Below are 18,468 nucleotides of genomic sequence, written 5' to 3' on the forward strand. Positions count from 1 at the left end.
AGCCCGAAGAACTAATCGAAGAGGATCTCGAAGAGGATCCTGAGGAGGACCCGGAGGAGATTGACGAAGAGGAAATGGAGGATGAAGAAGAAGAATCGGAAGAGGAAGTAGAAGAAGAGGAACCGGAGGAGGAATTCTTCAACCCTCCTTACATCGCTAGGGTGCTTGCGAACCGCTTCGGCCGAAACGGGCATGAGCCTCGTTGGGCAACAATGATCGAGAGGCGGAGCCGACAACAACGCCAACGGTCACCATATGGAGACAAACGTGCTTACTACGACCTCATCCACGGGGGACCGGATGACAAAGCCCTCCCCGTCATGGTCCAGGATATCACGAATTTGGGGAACCAGAGTAGGGAAATGGCAAATCAGGTTCGAAATCTCAGTGTTGTTACGGCAGCCACCGATGCACGCACCAGGGATTTGGAAAAGGGACTTCTATCCAATGGACCAACTTATTGAGGCCTTACCATTGCTCAAGCGGAGGTAAGGGAGTACCAGGACAGGCACGCAGCTCTCGAGGAGAGAGTGATCGCGGCCGAACACCGGATTGCGGAGCTTCAGGGAGCCTCGACCACATCTTAGGGCCACCTGGGACCATATGCCACCCGCCATGAGTAATGTTCTCACAGCTCATGTTTTGTTATAAAACGAGGATTTCGAGTATACGTTGGTGCTACTCTTTCTTGCGAATAGGTTGACCCCGCAATTAATTGATTACACTAGTGAAAGGGATTTTGTGCTGTCAAAGATTATCTTTTATTTTGATGTAATGTGGACCCCTATGAGTTCAAACTTTCCTCAAAACAATATGTACTAAAAATTTATCAATGAATTTGGCCTGCATTTTACTTCATTTGATGTTGACATGAGATTTGACTATGTAGTATTACAAACAAGTTTACAATGATAACTCTAAGATTTTTAAGTGTGCCTCATTGTTATGTGTAATTAAAGAAGTAATCGACCTAGAAATGATGAGTCCGCCTAGGACCTATTCCTTGTTTGGTTGTCGACTTAGGGCAGACTCATTAGTATCAACAACTTATTAAAATTTTAATTACACATAACTGGGGCACATCGATCGAATCTTAGGAGTGGGTCAGACACGGAACTAAACACATGACTCCGTTTGAGTCACCACTATTTAATTCATAGGTTTAATTGCATAAACTTTTTCCACGAATTACTTGCTAATGCACTAAAGTCGGGATATAATACAATGAGATAAAACAAGTAACACTCAACTCGTTATTACTATTGAAGTCTTACCGACTTCTCATTTTAAAACTTATGACAGAGCTATGCCACCAAGGAAAAGACCAAGACCTTCCGGCAGCACAGCACCACCTCCTCCGCCGCCGCCTCCACAATTTGATCCGACAATGTTCCAAGCTGCAGTAGCAACAGCTATGGCCGCAACTATGTCATAAATCGGCACTAATGGCAATGGTGGATCCGAATCTGGTGCTACACCCTCTAACCAGGGAGACAGTTCGGGGTGCACAAAGGAATGCACCTACAAGGATTTCCAAAATGGAAAACCCGATACCTTCGATGGGAGCGGGGGCGTCATCACACTAATGCAATGGTTCGAAAGAACCGAAGCAGTCTTCGAAATTTGTTCTTGTCCCGAAACGAGCAAGGTTAAGTATGAAGCGTTCACTTTCACCGGTAGGGCTCTCACTTGGTGGAATGGTCGAGTTAAATCACTTACTCCTGCAGTGGCTAACTCCATAAGCTGGGAAGATTTGAAAGCGTTGATGCTAAAGGAGTATTGCTCGAGGGGAAAGATACAAAAACTCGAAGAAGAACTCTGGAACCTCAGAATGTCGGGCACAGATCTTGAAACTTACACTGCCCGGTTCAATGACCTAGCACTCCTCTGTTCAACAACGATCACTCCAGAGGGGAAAAAGGTGGAACGATACCTCTGGGGACTATCATCCCAGATTCAAGAGACTGTACTGGCCTTGAAACCCGCTACCTTTGAAAGTGCCAAGGAATTGGCACAACAACTTATCGATCACAGGGCCAGCCGTGGTGTCGTGATCGCCACCACCGACTAAGCAAAAGGAGGGAACAACAACAGGAAGTTATCAAACAATAGAATGAAGCAACCGGCACAGGACCCCGCCAAAAAGCAACAAAATGTGGCTGTCCGTGCTGCCACTACTGCTACCACTCTAGCACCACTGAAGCAATATAATGGAAACCTCCCTAAGTGCAACAAGTGCAACTTCCACCACACTGGTGCTTGTCGGGAAATGCACTGCAAAAATTGTGATAGGAAGGGCATACCACTCGTTTCTGTAAAGTGCAAGCACGACCGATCAACCAAGTCCCCAATGCAGGGGCAAGCCAAACCTGTTATGGATGTGGTGAAGCAGGGCACTTTAGGAGGAACTGCCCCAAGCCCCTAGTGCTGGAGGTGTCGGGAGAGTCCTGGCGATAGGACATGGGTAAGAAGTCAAGGATCCTACAGTGGTTACCGGTACGTTTCTCCTCAATAACTCTTATGCATACGTACTATTTGATAGTGGAGCGGAGTGGAGTTTCGTGAGCAACCAATTCAAACAATTACTTAAACAAAACCCCCAGTCATTAAAAGATTCATACGTCATAGAAATGGAAAACGGAAAGGTTGAGCGCACTAATGATATATACATAGGGTGTACCCTCACTCTAGATAACCATTCGTTCAAAATCGATCTAATGTCGGTCACCATAAAAAGTTTCGATATCATCAACGGTATGGATTGGTTAAGTTCTCATCATGTCGACGTTCTATGTTACGAAAGGGTCGTTCGCCTTAATCTGCCAAACGGCGAAACCCTTCTCATTTATGGCAATAAACCCAGTGCAAATTTGCAAATCATCTCTTGCGTCAAAGCCCAAAAGTATCTCCAAAAGGAATACCACTCATTCTTAGCCCACGTCGTAGATAAGAAATAGGAGGTAAAGGATATCAAAGACATTCCAGAAGTGTGCAACTTCCCTGACGTATTCCCAGAAGATCTGCCAGGTGTACCACTTGCACGACAAGTCGAATTTCGAATCGAATTGGTTCCCGGTGCTACCCCCGTAGCCAAAGCTCCTTACCGCCTAGCACCAGCTGAAATACGAGAATTGTCCAGCCAGTTGAATTAACTGTTAAGCAAAGGCTTCATCAGACCGAGCTTTTCACCTTGGGGAGCACCAATCCTTTTTGTAAAGAAGAAGGACAGATCCTTTCGCATGTGCATCGACTATCGAGAATTGAACAAACCTACCATCAAGAATCGATATCCCCTACCCCGAATCGACGACCTCTTCGACCAACTTCAGGGAGCAAGCTACTTTTCAAAAATCGACTTGAGGTCGAGTTATCATCAGCTGCGAGTTCAAGAAGAAGATATCCCCAAGACGGCATTCAGAACTCGCTATGGACACTACGAGTTTGTAGTAATGCCATTCGGATTAACAAACGCGCCCGCGGTGTTCATGGATCTGATGAACCGAGTATGTCGACCCTTCCTAGATAAATTCTTGATCGTGTTCATCTACGATATCTTGGTCTATTCCAGAAGCGAAGAAGAGCACAGCCAACACTTGGGACTGGTACTGGAGACTCTAAGAGCCGAAAAGCTTTATGCTAAATTTTCAAAGTGCGAATTTTGGCTCCGGGAAGTGGGATTCCTAGGCCACGTGGTTAGAAAGAAAGGGCTACACGTGGATCCCTCAAAAATCAAGGCAATCAAAAACTGGTCAGAACCTACAACACCAACAGAAATCCGACAATTTTTAGGACTCGCAGGCTACTACTGAAGGTTCATACAGAGCTTCTCCAAGATTGCTAAACCCCTTACCACTTTGACTCAGAAAGGTGTGATGTTCAAGTGGGAAGATAAACAAGAATCCGCCTTCCAAATGTTAAAACAAGCCCTATGCAGTGCGCCGATCTTGTCTCTTCTAGAAGGAACTGATGACTTCGTGGTGTATTGCGATGCTTCAAATCAAGGCCTCGGATGCATGCCCATCGCTTACGCATCAAGGCAACTTAAGACCCATGAAGTTAATTATACAACCCACGACCTTGAATTGGGAACAGTAGTATTCGCCTTAAAGATCTGGAGACACTACCTCTAGGGCACAAAGTGCGCCATCTTCGCCGATCACAAAAGTCTTCAGCATATCCTTAATCAAAAAGAGCTCAACATGAGACAAAGAAGATGGGTAGAGCTGCTGAATGATTACGAGTGCGAAATTCACTATCATCCGGGCAAGGCCAATGTGGTAGCCGATTCCCTAAGCAAAAAAGAATATTCTGTTGGATAAGGTGTCTAAGTCCATAACTTATTTGGTATATACTTGACCCGACCGGCATGGTCCATTTGGGTTGCATCTCATCCAAACTATTTATGGATAATTTTATGAGAGTTATACACATATGTTTATTAATGTATTATAAGTTATAATATATTAATATGAGGTTATGTTATTTAATTAGTCTTAGTCTTAAATTAATTATGAATTAATTTAAAGATTAAAAGGAAGACTAATTAGATTATGGGCTATTGATTTTATATGGTGTGGGCTAACACTCATTTGTTAATGGGCTAGGCTTTGATGGAAGTCCATGGATGATCCATGGAGCTTTTAACACATGGATCCTTGGAAAGGAAAAGTCATGGGTTATTAGGGTTTCACCCTAACCATGTACACTATATAAGCATGCTTATGGTGCATGAAATGGCAACTAGTGAACTAGTGTGTGTGTGTGTGTGTGCTTGTGTGTGGCCGAAATATACAAGTGTGTATACTCTCTCAAAGTTTTCCAAGAGTTTGTGGTGTTTTGTGATTCCATTTGAGGCATTCACACTATTGGTGCTTGGCCCTCAAACTCCTCAAGAACCAAACTCATCAAAAAGCTATGTAATCTCTTCTAAATTTTTATATTGAAATGTTCCCCATGCCATGTTAGATAGGTTATAAACCTTGGAAAATTATTATTTTGCATGTATTTAGAAAAACATAGATCCAAGGTTTATTAGGGTTGCATGCACACTTAGGAAGTGTTAGATTGCTCAAAACCCAACAGTGGTATCAGAGCCTAGGCTTGCTTGTTTGATACTTGATGCAAAATAGTTGAAAAAGTCGAAAAACTTGCTGTCTGACTGATGAACTCGCCGAGTCCATGGGGGGACTCACCGAGTCCATGTGTATCTTCAACCTACTCGCCGAGCAGGTTCATGCATTGCAGATTTTCGACTTTTGCTGCTGGAAATGGACTAGAAACATTACCCTAAACTGTTTTGGTGTTTTAAAACTTGTTTTAGTTGGTGTAATGGTTGTTCTAATCCATTTACAATAGCATATATCAAAATTCCATGATTTTTATGTGTTCATATAATTCTTGAAATTTTGATGATCATGTTCATGTTCTTATGAATTTAGAAGATGATAGGAATTACTTGCTGAATTGTTTAGAATTAATTCTTGATCATTTATGTGTTTTAATGGAGTCCATAATTTGTCCTCAAGTTATGGATATCCAAAGGTCACTTTCTTTAACACACACATTTAAACACATAAGTTACATGAAAGTGAAGAGTCTTCATTTTTATGAACCTTTAATTCATAAGTATGAAATGAAAAGTTTTGGATAGTTACAAAACTTGTCCTCAAGTTTTGGAATTTGTAAAGTTTCACACACTTTAATAAACTTTAATTCCAACCCTTAGAGTTTTAATAGTTAAAATTCAATCCTTATACTATTTATAACATTAATGGTTAATTATTATATATATGTATAAGAATAAGTCGTTCTATCGTTAGTAGGCCTCATTCACGAAGCCGGTCTATAAGGTGGGTATAAGGTTGTTGCCTATAAAATGGTGACTTAATGGGTGTCCACTCTCACCCACTGCTCGCTTGACTGGTGCAGGTTCGTTAGCCGAACGGGTAGGACAATGACTTTAAATCCTCATTAAAAGTATAATGATTATTATAAAGTAACTAAACCTTTTTAATTCCCAATCTTAGTTATTTTAGGAAAAATGTGAACATGGTGCTAGTCCATGGAATTCACACTTTGTACCTTACCAAGTCGTTGGTGGAGCGTGTATGGTTAACCGGCACACTAACTTGGACTAGTAAGGATCACGAAGGGTGACTTAATGTTTGTCATGGATCAATGGAGTGTGTGTGGTTTACCGGCACATTGATTAGGTGATAATATTAAGGGTACCAAGTGAATTAGCATGGTTATTCACACCTTGTTTTGTGATCCTCGGCATCCCAGTCACAAAACTTGAAGGGCACAATCGAGATTGAAACATGCCATTGAAAAGTTCAATGAATCTCAAAAGAATCTAGGAATTTCAAATCCAATTAAAACCTAATAATTCATTTTGTTTTTCATGGTGGAAATTGGTGAATCGTCATTCACCTACCTTTCAAATATATTATTACTTAGATTAGGGCATCCCTCTTCTAAGTATAATATATTGTGATTGGGTCCTAGCCTTAATATTACATTTGGGTGTCTTATTAAGGATCCTATATATCTAATCTAAACTTGCCTTCTTTCTTCAGATGTCTTCCAACACTAATGCTTCAGGCTCTAACCCAACTGGTTCTTTCTCTCTCATGAATCTTTGTGGGAGGGTCATCTTTGATGGTTCCAACTTCATGGATTGGATTAGGAACATTAGGATGGTTACTCGTTATGAGGACAAGGAATATGTCCTCGATAAGGAGTTAAAAGAGCTTGATGAGTCTACTGCTACTCCTGAGGAGATCGCTGAATTCAGGACACATGAGAGAGATGCTACTAAGGTGGCATGTATCATGATCGCCACGATGACAGCCGAGCTCCAAAAGTCATATGAAGATTACTACCCTTTTGAAATGCACCAAGACCTGATGGAAAGGTACCATCAGAGTGCTCGTCAGGAGCGGTATGAAATAATCTCCTCCCTAATAACTACTTGCATGAAGGACGGTGATTCCGTCACGGCTCACATGCAAAAGATGCAAAGGTATGTGGACCGTTTGCTGAAGCTGAATGTGAACATCCTTGAGGAGTTCGTAATTGAAATAATTTTGCACTCCTTACCTTCTTGTTATGACCATTTTCGTATGACATATCATATGAACAAGGAGGAAGTTACCCTCAGCAAGCTTCAAGGACTCTTGAAGACCACGGAAACCGGTCTTAAGGGCAAGGCGGTTGTTACCTCTCCTACTCCTACTCCAACATCTACCCCTGTTTTAGCTATTGGGCAAGGCAAAAGGAAAAAGAGGAAGCACCCTTCGAAGGGTACCAAGGGAAAGTCTCTTGAAGGCTCCTCATCGAAGACGAAGAGCGGTTCTGTCACTCCTTCTGCCATTCCCAAGGATGCTGAATGTTTCTATTGCCATGAAAAGGCACACTGGAAGCAAAACTGCCCTAAGTACTTGCAGGATCTAAAGGATGGGAAAGTGAAACCCACCCATGCAGGTATTTACACAATATTGTCTAATTACTCATCATATTCTAACTCTTGGGTGCTTGATACAGGATGTGGTATTCACGTATGTTCTGATATGCAGGGCCTAAGAAGAAGTGAGGATGTGGAGCACGGGCAGATAAACTTGATTATGGGGAATAGGAAGGCTTCACCTGTTTCCAAGATTGGATTTTATACTTTGTTGCTTAATAATGGGATAAAATTAGATTTGAATAAATGTTTGTACTCGTCTGAAATGGCGAGAAATATTATTTCTTTTCATGCTTTGTACAAACAAGGTTTTACCTTTTCGTTTGATAATGAATGTGGTGGTATTAATGCTTTCTATAAAAATGTGTTTTATTTTAAAGCGTTACCTTGTGATGGTGTGTATGAAACTGTGTCGATTGTAGACAACTTAGGAAATAATGTGTTGTATATTGATTCTTCTACTACCCTAGATAAAGCATCATTGTGGCATTGTCGTCTTTGACATGTAAACAAGAAACGCATAGGCCAACTCCAAAAGAGTGGAGTTTTGGAATCATTCGACCTTAAATCGGATGATAGTTGTGAATCTTGTCTACTTGGAAAGATGACAAAATCACCCTTCACTGGAACTTGTGAAAGGGGTGAGGGTTTGCTGGACCTAATACATACTGCGGTACTTTCCTATATTTAGTTTCTGATTTGGGTGTAAAAACCTTTTACTTTGTGTTTATGATTGAATGAAGCTTTGATTATTAGACTAATTGCTCTATTGAATTGTTTGTTGATGTTTAATTTATCTTGCCAAGCTTGTTAAAAATCCCTTATGTGTTAATGATGATTATTTTCTGTTAATAGTTAAGTGAATTAAGTTGCATGAACATCTGCTTGATTTGCTTGTCTCTTATGATTTCTGATGACCATCGAGATTATAAGACTAGAAATAACGAATGTGAAACTAGGATTAACTTGAGAATAAGAAAGTTAATGTGTGAGCCTTGTTTGATGACCATCAACAAGAGGTTAAATTGAATGAGTAATTCGATTAACTATATTTACAAGTCTTGCTTGATACGAACTGAACACTAGGAAGCATGTTAGTTTAATCAATTGATCACTGTTTAAATTGACTTGTTTGCTAAAGGATTAGTTATAGTGAACGTGAATCTAATCATTTTAGGAATCGGTGAACATGAATAAATGAATTTGTGTATGCAATTGTCTATGTTTTTAAGGTGTAATTTGTCTAAACCAAAATACCTGAAGAGATTTGCTTTCCTGTTAGTTTATTGAGAGTTGTTAATTGCTAGTTTGAAATTTATTAAACCATTTTCTTTATTATTTTCGTGTGACCTGTAACCTATAATCAAATATATTAAATTAATCCACCGTTCCCTGTGATCAACACCCGACTTACCTAAGCTATACTGTAATCTGACTGGATACACTGCTTATAAGTGCATAGATAGTCTAAGTTTGTTAGGTTATAAATATTAAAATTAGTGGGTACTTTTGTGCACATTAAGTTTTTGGCGCCGTTGCCGGGGAACGGCTTGTCATTAATTTAGGTTATTTGATTATTCGTTATTTGTTCTTAGTTACTTTTTATTTTTACTTTGATTTTCGTTGATATCATTTCACTTATCGGGAAGGTTCTTGTTTTTATTTGCAGGAATTTGGGATTGTACACATTGCTTGACTTAACTTTTTGCATGGGTTTCGAGAATGAAAGCGATTAGGGAATTCTTGACCTGCTTAGCCTACTACTTTGTTGAATTGTCCAACTCAATCCATAAGGCGTAGTATAGCAAGGCGTATTGTGGTGGTTAAGTGGAAGACTGAGCTCTTGCTGTTCTTGACTAGTTAGGTCACTTCTTGTTCCGCTTTTAGTTAAAGGTGAAAGGAAAACAAAGGAAATATTCTAACGGGTCCCGAAAGTGGGTATTTTCGCAAACCAATTCTTGCATGCAAAGGTTTTTAATCAACCATTGTCGTTTGATCTTGACAAAGATAAGTGATTGTGACGTTTTTTTTTATTTTTTTGATCACTCATCGTGAAGTCATTAGTTGCTGAATTGACTAAGAAATTAAAAAGAAAAAAAATATATATATATATAATAACGTTTTAAAGTCCCTAGATTAAATAATTAAAAAGAAAAGGGAGTTAAATTAAAGAAAAAGGAAAGTTTCATTTAACTTACGCCCTGCGTAAGTTATATTACGCCAAGCGTAATTCAACATCTGATCGCGTATGAATTTTCAAGGGGATAGAGTTACGCCCCGCGTAACTTCGCGTTACGCCCTGCGTAAAGCGACGACCAGGTATATCTCTTGACCCGTTGACTTCTTCTTTATTCTTTTCACAACTCCTCTCTCGCACACGAACTGTGACGGCAACTCCCTTCCAATAATCTCGATTTTGCTTCTTTTCTTGTCAAATTCAACACACAAGTAAGTTTTTCGGTTAATCAATGTTATGTATTTGTGTTTCAATCGATGGAATAAGTTGCATTTAGCCTTTGTTCGAAATCTAGGGTTTATGGGGTTCTTGAATTAGGGCTGATTTCGCAAATGTATGTGTTGATTAGGGCTTGAATAGACCGATTTCGGTTAATAAACTAAACCCTAGGACCTAATTTCGTCTTAATCCCGTCCCAAACCCATCGATTTGACCTCAGGGACGAACGCCAAGCGTAACCTGTTGACTTCGAGTTCTTGACTGCTACACATGATTCCCTGTTGAGTATTGTCACTAGACACGAGATTATGGGGATTGATTTTTAAGGGTGGTCCCGATTTTTTTTCCTACTGCCTTGGGACCACACAATGTTTAAAAATTAATTGTGTTGTTGCCCCTGCTGTGTTTATTTGGATATGGATTATGACCTTAGAACAAGAAAAGGGACTGGAACACAGATTCGTGCACTTGGACGTACGCCCAGCATACAGACCCTACCCAACTCCAATTTTTTTTGGTTTAAAAAGTTGTTAATTCTGTGGAATGGTGTTTGGTTTTGTGTTTGTGTTTGTTTGTGCAGATTATGGCTCGAAGGACGCAAAGGACCAACCCACCCGATGATGTGACCGATCATCGTTTTTTACAATTTCCGCAAACGCTGAACGATGCTACCCGGGCGCGTTATGTTACCAACTTGAGTTTGCTTCTCACAAAGGAGATTGATATTGCACCCTCATTTGATTGGGAATTGGCTACCAGGACTGGACTTGTTGCATTGATCCAGGAATTTTTGCAATACACACACTCGGACGCGAGTGGTGTGGAATTGTTTGTGTGTCAGGGATGGGCGCGGTTGTTCAGGATCCAGGAGCCTGTATATCGTGAGTTTTTGCTGGAGTTCTATGCTACAGTTTCCTATGATCCTAGGAAGGCACTCGATGACAGGACAACCTTTGCTTTCAGACTGGGAGGAGTGAGCCGGGAATGCAGCGTGATAGAGCTTGCGACTCGGGTTGGTATTTACACAGTCGATGAGACGAGGAGTGTCCACTTCCCGGCATTCCTTGCTGATTTTCTCATGGACCAGCCGGAAGACTATAACGAGAACACTTTTTGGGCCGAGATTACGGGAGGAGTTTATACACCATCTACCGCACGAGGGGGGATGATTCGGTCTACTACATACCGAATGTTGCACCGGTTGATTTCTATGTCTCTCACGCATCACAAGAATAGTGAGAGAGTGCCTTCGACGGACTTATATTTCTTATGGGCACTAGTTACTCCAGGGAGGCACCTGAACCTTCCAGTTGCGTTAGCTGCATATTTGGGACGGAGGGCCAGGGGACTTCGCGGGGATAGCCTAATATGCGGAGGGCATTTTGTCACGCGGTTAGCCCGATCATATCAGTTGCTGACGCGTGAGATCACGAGATCGATGGTGTTTCACGACATGAGGCCGATGAGTCTTCAGCTGTTAGAGTCGATGCACGTATTAGAGCGGGGTGGAGATGGTGTCTTGAGGGTTCGGGCAGATGATGTGGCAGATGAGGAGGGTGCCGCCGAGCCACAACCAAGACGGGTCCAGCGGCGTAGACCTGTTCCTCGGGGAGCGCAGCAGGGACCTGAGCAGGAGATTGATATGTGCTACCTGGCTCAGCGTATTGACCGTCTTGACATGAGGGTCCAGAACCTTAGCGAGTATGTTGCACATGTGGACAGGCAACAAAGGTGGTATGGGGATGCGTTGAACGCATTCTTTGCCCACCAGGGGTTTCAGTATTCGGTTCCCTACCCACCACCATTCCAGTCACGATTTGATGGGGCCGGTACTTCTGGGACACAGCCACATGATGATGGAGATGATGAGTGATCCTTTTATTTTTATTTTTATTTTGTGTTTCGTTTAGTTTTTTATTTGTTATGTAGTTAAACGTTAATTTAGTTTGTTTTACTTTTGTTTTCCATGTTGATGCTCTTTGGTTGTTTAGATTTCTGTAGAATTTTCGCCCTTAGAAAGTTGGCAGTAAGTTCAGCAGCTAGGTCGGACTGTTGCTAGAGAGAGCTGTGTGTGAGTTGAAGATTATAGTCAAGACCCACAATTTGTCATAAGTGTGGGGTGCATATTTATTTCGTGAGTGATCGTTTTGAAGATTGGCATTTTTACGGTGTTCTGACTCGTATGATATGGATGAGCAGTTCCCACACCATAGAGTTTTATTTTGACGCGAGGAAGACGTATCATCCCGGCTGCCATGACATGGTTGACACTTTCCTATGTTGTGGGGGAGATTTTCATTGCGAGAAGAGGATGTCATTCTTGACGAGACGACGTGGTCGACACTTTCCCACATCATGGCTATTACACATTGCATTTGTTTGCAATCTTTTGCGCCACATTTTTGAAGATGGCGGTCTTCATTTTATTTTTCAGCAAATTCAGAAGCAGCAGTTCCGGTTTTCAGTCTTTCAGTAATATTTGGAGCAACTTGTAGCAGCCCCATTCGATCTCGCCACAACTACCCAGGGGAGTCTGTTCCTTTTTCTCCCTTTTTATGTTCTTAATTTGTTTTAGCATACAATGAGGGCATTGTATGAAATAAGTGTGGGGTAGGGGGTCGGTAAAAGTAAATTAAATTTAAAAATTTGAAAATTTGAAAACTTGAAATAATAGTTTAATTTAGAAAAATCTAGTGATAATTTAAAATTTTGCTAATATTGTATGAAATAATCCGATGAGAACTCAAATGTTTAGTTTAGCCAATATACGTTATAGTGCATTTGTGGCTTCCCTTATTTTAGTGAAATCATGGAACAAAAACACAACCCCACTTGGTTTGAGGGATGCAATATGTTTAGCAGCCTAAACCTGAAATGTATCCAGGAAAATTATTATCATTAACCAATAAAGGTTGAGGTTGAGCGCCTCTACTTAAGCATGTAGGTTTTAAGTGAAAAAAAAGTGAGTTACATGTGAAAAAAAAGAGAGAATTACGAGTAAAGTTTGAAGAATTTTGGAGCAAATAAAGTAAAGATCAAAAGATCAAAATTCTGAAGAAATCCAAAAAGTTGAAGATACCAGAAATCAATTCAAATAAGGTGGTGAATTCAAAGAAATCAAATATCAAATTATCAAGGAAGTGAAGAATTCCAAAAGAAGCTCCATAGTGGTATCGGAAAAAAAAAAGTTGTAATTCTAGATTATGTATGCTTAGGTTGCTCAACTAAAAATACCTTGAGGTTAGGAGGTTTTCTGAGGATGGATTCGGAGGGTTGCATAAAATGAGCATTGTTCGGAAAAAGTGGGCGAGTGTTTATGAAGATTGTGAGTATTTAAAATATGGGGGGGTACTTTAGGAAAATTTTAGACACAAATGTATGCGTTGAGGTCTTGGCATAATGGATGAGTTTTAAATGGATTGTTTAGTGCGATATTGGTAAAATAAAAGTAAATTTGCTTGGGGGCAAGCAAAGGCTAAGTGTGGGGTATTTTGATATGTGTATTTATATATATATTTTTATGCACTTTATCTTAATATTTTCGCCTTATTTATTCTTTTTTAGAACTAAAAAGTACTCATAATGCTTTGAATTATGTTTTGCAGCTATTTGTTGTCGATAAAGCACAAAAGAAAAGACTGAAGCGGAAACCGGACGTAGAAGCTAAAAAAAATTTAAAATGTTGAAGGAGTGAGTACGCCCCGCGTCCAAAGCTATTACGTGCCGTGTAGTGACCAAAGTGAAGTACGCCCCGCGTACCTTAAGGTTACGCCCCGCGTACAGACTTGCATCGGATAAACTTGATCGCGTAATTATCCTTAGTACGCCCTGCGTAATCCTACGTACGCCCAGCGTACGTAAGTCGGTTACAAAGGCTATAAAATTCGATTTTCAGCTAACCAGGAGGGGGATACGACTTCCTACTTAGTCTAATCGATATTTAACTTCTGTTAAGCCGTTTTGAGGGTTTAGAAGGCGGCCGGAAGGCCATTAAGCTAACGGGAGCGGAGATTGGAAGGATCGGAGAGCGGACACATGTCGGTAATCATATGGATTGTTAACGTGACCATGTTTAGCATTTCATTGTGGTACTTTCCTGTATTTAGTTTCTGATTTGGGTGTAAAAACCTTTTACTTTGTGTTTATGATTGAATGAAGCTTTGATTATTAGACTAATTGCTATATTGAATTGTTTGTTTATGTTTAATTAATCTTGCCAAGTTTGTTAAAAAACCCTTATGTGTTAATGATGATTATTTTCTGTTAATAGTTAAGTGAATTAAGTTGCATGAACATCTGCTTGATTTGCTTGTCTCTTATGATTTCTGATGACCATCGAGATTATAAGACTAAAAATAACGAATGTGAAACTAGGATTAACTTGAGAATAAGAAAGTTAATGTGTGAGCCTTGTTTGATGACCATCAACAAGAGGTTAAATTGAATGAGTAATTCGATTAACTATATTTACAAGTCTTGCTTGATACGAACTGAACACTAGGAAACATGTTAGTTTAATCAATTGATCATTGTTTAAATTGACTTGTTTGCTAAAGGATTAGTTATAGTGAACGTGAATCTAATCATTTTAGGAATCGGTGAACATGAATAAATGAATTTGTGTATGCAATTGTCTATGTTTTTAAGGTGTAATTTGTATAAACCAAAGTACCTGAAGAGATTTGCATTCTTGTTAGTTTATCGAGAGTTGTCAATTGCTAGTTTGAAATTTATTAAACCATTTTCTTTATTATTTTCGTGTGACCTGTAACCTATAATCAAATATATTAAATTAATCCACCGTTCCCTGTGATCGACACCCGACTTACCTAAGCTATACTGTAATCTGACTGGGTACACTGCCTATAAGTGCATAGATAGTCTAAGTTTGTTAGGTTATAAATATTAAAATTAGTGGATACTTTTGTGCACATTAAGTTTTTGACCAAAATCGAGATTATTGGAAGGGAGTTGCCGTCACAGTTCGTGTGTGAGAGAGGAGTTGTGAAAAGAATAAAGAAGAAGTCAACAGGTCAAGAGATATACCTGGTCGTCGCTTTACGCGGGGCGTAACTCTATCCCCTTGAAAATTCATACGCGATCAGATGTTGAATTACGCTTGACGTAATATAACTTACGCAGGGCGTAAGTTAAATGAAACTTTCCTTTTTCTTTAATTTAACTCCCTTTTCTTTTTAATTATTTAATCTAGGGACTTTAAAACCTTATTATATATATTTTTTTTCTTTTTAATTTCTTAGTCAATTCAGCAACTAATGACTTCATGATGAGTGATCAAAAAAATAAAAAAAACGTCACAATCACTTATCTTTGTCAAGATCAAACGACAATGGTTGATTAAAAACCTTTGCATGCAAGAATTGGTTTGCGAAAATACCCACTTTCGGGACCCGTTAGAATATTTCCTTTGTTTTCCTTGCACCTTTAACTAAAAGCGGAACAAGAAGTGACCTAACTAGTCAAGAACAGCAAGAGCTCGGTCTTCCACTTAACCACCACAATACGCCTTGCTATACTACGCCTTATGGATTGAGTTGGACAATTCAACAAAGTAGTAGGCTAAGCAGGTCAAGAATTCCCTAATCGCTTTCATTCTCGAAACCCATGCAAAAAGTTAAGTCAAGCAATGTGTACAATCCCAAATTCCTGCAAATAAAAACAAGAACCTTCCCGACAAGTAAAATGATATCAACGAAAATCAAACTAAAAATAAAAACTAACTAAGAACAAATAACGAATAATCAAATAAACTAAATTAATGACAAGCCGTTCCCTGGCAACGGCGCCAAAAACTTAATGTGCACAAAAGTACCCACTAATTTTAATATTTATAACCTAACAAACTTAGACTACCTATGCACTTATAGGCAGTGTACCTAGTCAGATTACAATATAGCTTAGGTAAGTCGGGTGTCGATCACAGGGAACGGTGGATTAATTTAATATATTTGATTATAGGTTACAGGTCACACAAAAATAATAAAGAAAATGGTTTAATAAATTTCAAACTAGCAATTAACAACTCTCGATAAACTAACAGGAAAGCAAATCTCTTCAGGTACTTTGGTTTAGACAAATTACACCTTAAAAACATAGACAATTGCATACACAAATTCATTTATTCATGTTCACCGATTCCTAAAATGATTAGATTCACGTTCACTATAACTAATCCTTTAGCAAACAAGTCAATTTAAACAGTGATCAATTGATTAAACTAAAATGCTTCCTAGTGTTCAGTTCGTATCAAGCAAGACTTGTAAATATAGTTAATCGAATTACTCATTCAATTTAACCTCTTGTTGATGGTCATCAAACAAGGCTCACACATTAACTTTCTTATTCTCAAGTTAATCGTAGTTTCACATTCATTATTTCTAGTCTTATAATCTCGATGGTCATCAAAAATCATAAGAGACAAGCAAATCAAGCAGATGTTCATGCAACTTAATTCACTTAACTATTAACAGAAAATAATCATCATTTACACATAAGGGTTTTTTAACAAGCTTGGCAAGATAAATTAAACATAAACAAACAATTCAATATAGCAATTAGTCTAATAATCAAAGCTTCATTCAATCATAAACACAAAATAAAAGGTTTTTACACCCAAATCAGAAACTAAATACATGAAAGTACCACAATGAAATGCTAAACATGGTCACGTTAACAATCCATATGATTACCGACATGTATCCGCTCTCCGATCCTTCCGATCTCCGCTCCCGTTAGCTTAACGGCCTTCCGTCCGCCTTCTAAACCCTCAAAACGGCTTAACAGAAGTTAAATATCGACTAGACTAAGTTGGAAGTCGAATCCCCCTCCTGGTTAGCTGAAAATCGACTTTTATAGCCTTTGTAACCGACTTACGTACGCTGGGCGTATGTAGGATTACGCAGGGCGTACTAAGGATAATTACGCGATCAAGTTTATCCGATGCAAGTCTGTACGCGGGGCGTAACCTTAAGGTACGTGGGCGTACTTCACTTTGGTCGCTACGCGGCGCGTAATAGCTATGGACGCGGGCCGTACTCACTCCTTCAGCATTTTAAATTTGTTTTAGCTTCTACGTCCGGTTTCCGCTTCAGTCTTTTCTTTTGTGCTTTATCGACAACAAATAGCTGCAAAACATAATTCAAAGCATTATGAGTACTTTTTAGTTCTAAAAGAGAATAAATAAGGCCAAAATATTAAGATAAAGTGCATAAAAATATATATGTAAATACACATATCATCCAGCGTTATGTATGGCCAGCATACATTAGCGATGCAGGGTTGGTGGAAGTTTCATGGATGGGTGGATTGTGTGAGGCCGGGAGGCCAGTTATGAGATATTTAGCATTCCTTTAGGAGAGAGGATTGAGCGCTCGATATGTTATGTATATTGCTAGGGTGTTGTGGTGACCCTTGAGACAAATATGGGTAGGTATGGAAGGTAGTATAGGCCCGTACTATTGAAAGCACATGACCCATACGCGTAGCAAGGAAGTCATAAACCCTAGGGCTAATTGGGGGTTGGCTCCTAGTCCTTCGTATGGATTATCTGATACCTGGTGTTATGTTTCAACTTCCCTAAAGAGTTGGCAATTGACATCATTTTTCACTCCTTACCTTCTTGTTATGACCAATTTTGTATGACATATCATATTAACAAGAAGGAAGTTACTCTTAGCAAACCTCAAGGACTCTTGAAGACCGCTGAAACCGGTCTTAAGGGCAAGTCGGTTGTCACCTCTACTACCCCTACTCTAACATCTACCCTTTTTTTGGCTATCGGGCAAGGCAAAGGGAAAAAGAGGAAGTCCCCTTCGAAGGGTACCAAGGGAAAGTCTCTTGAAGGCTCCTCATCAAGGAGCAAGAGCGGTTCTGTCACTCCTTCTGCCATTCCCAAGGATGTTGATTGCTACTATTGCCAGGACAAGGGGCACTGGAAGCAAAACTGCCCTAAGTACTTGCAGGATTTGAAGGATGAGAAAGTGAAACCCACCCACGTAGGTATTTACACAATATTGTCTAATAACTCACCATATTCTAACTCTTGGGTGATTGATACAGGATGTGGTATTCACATATGTTCTAATTTGCAGGGCCTAAGAAGAAGTGAGGATGTGGAGCACGGGAAGATAAACTTGATTATGGGGAATAGGAAGGCTTCACCTGTTTCCAAGATTGGAGTTTATACTTTGTTGCTAAATAATGGGTTAAAATTAGATTTGAATAAATGTGTGTACTCATCTGAAATGGCGAGAAATATTATTTCTTTTCATGGCTTGTACAAACAAGGTTTTACCTTTTCATTTGAAAATGAATGTGGTGGTATTAATGCTTTCTTTAATAACGTATTTTATTTTAAAGCATTACCTTGTGATGGTGTGTATGAAACTATATCGGTTGTAGACAACTTAGGAAATAATGTATTGTATATTTTTCTTCTATTAGCCTAGATAAAGCATCATTGTGGCATTGTCGTCTTGGACATGTAAACAAGAAACGCATAGGCGAACTCCAAAAGGATGGAGTCTTG

This window comes from Lactuca serriola, chromosome 1 (assembly GCF_051521515.1).
Source record: "Lactuca serriola cultivar US96UC23 chromosome 1, Lser_US96UC23_V15, whole genome shotgun sequence".
NCBI lineage: Eukaryota > Viridiplantae > Streptophyta > Magnoliopsida > Asterales > Asteraceae > Lactuca > Lactuca serriola.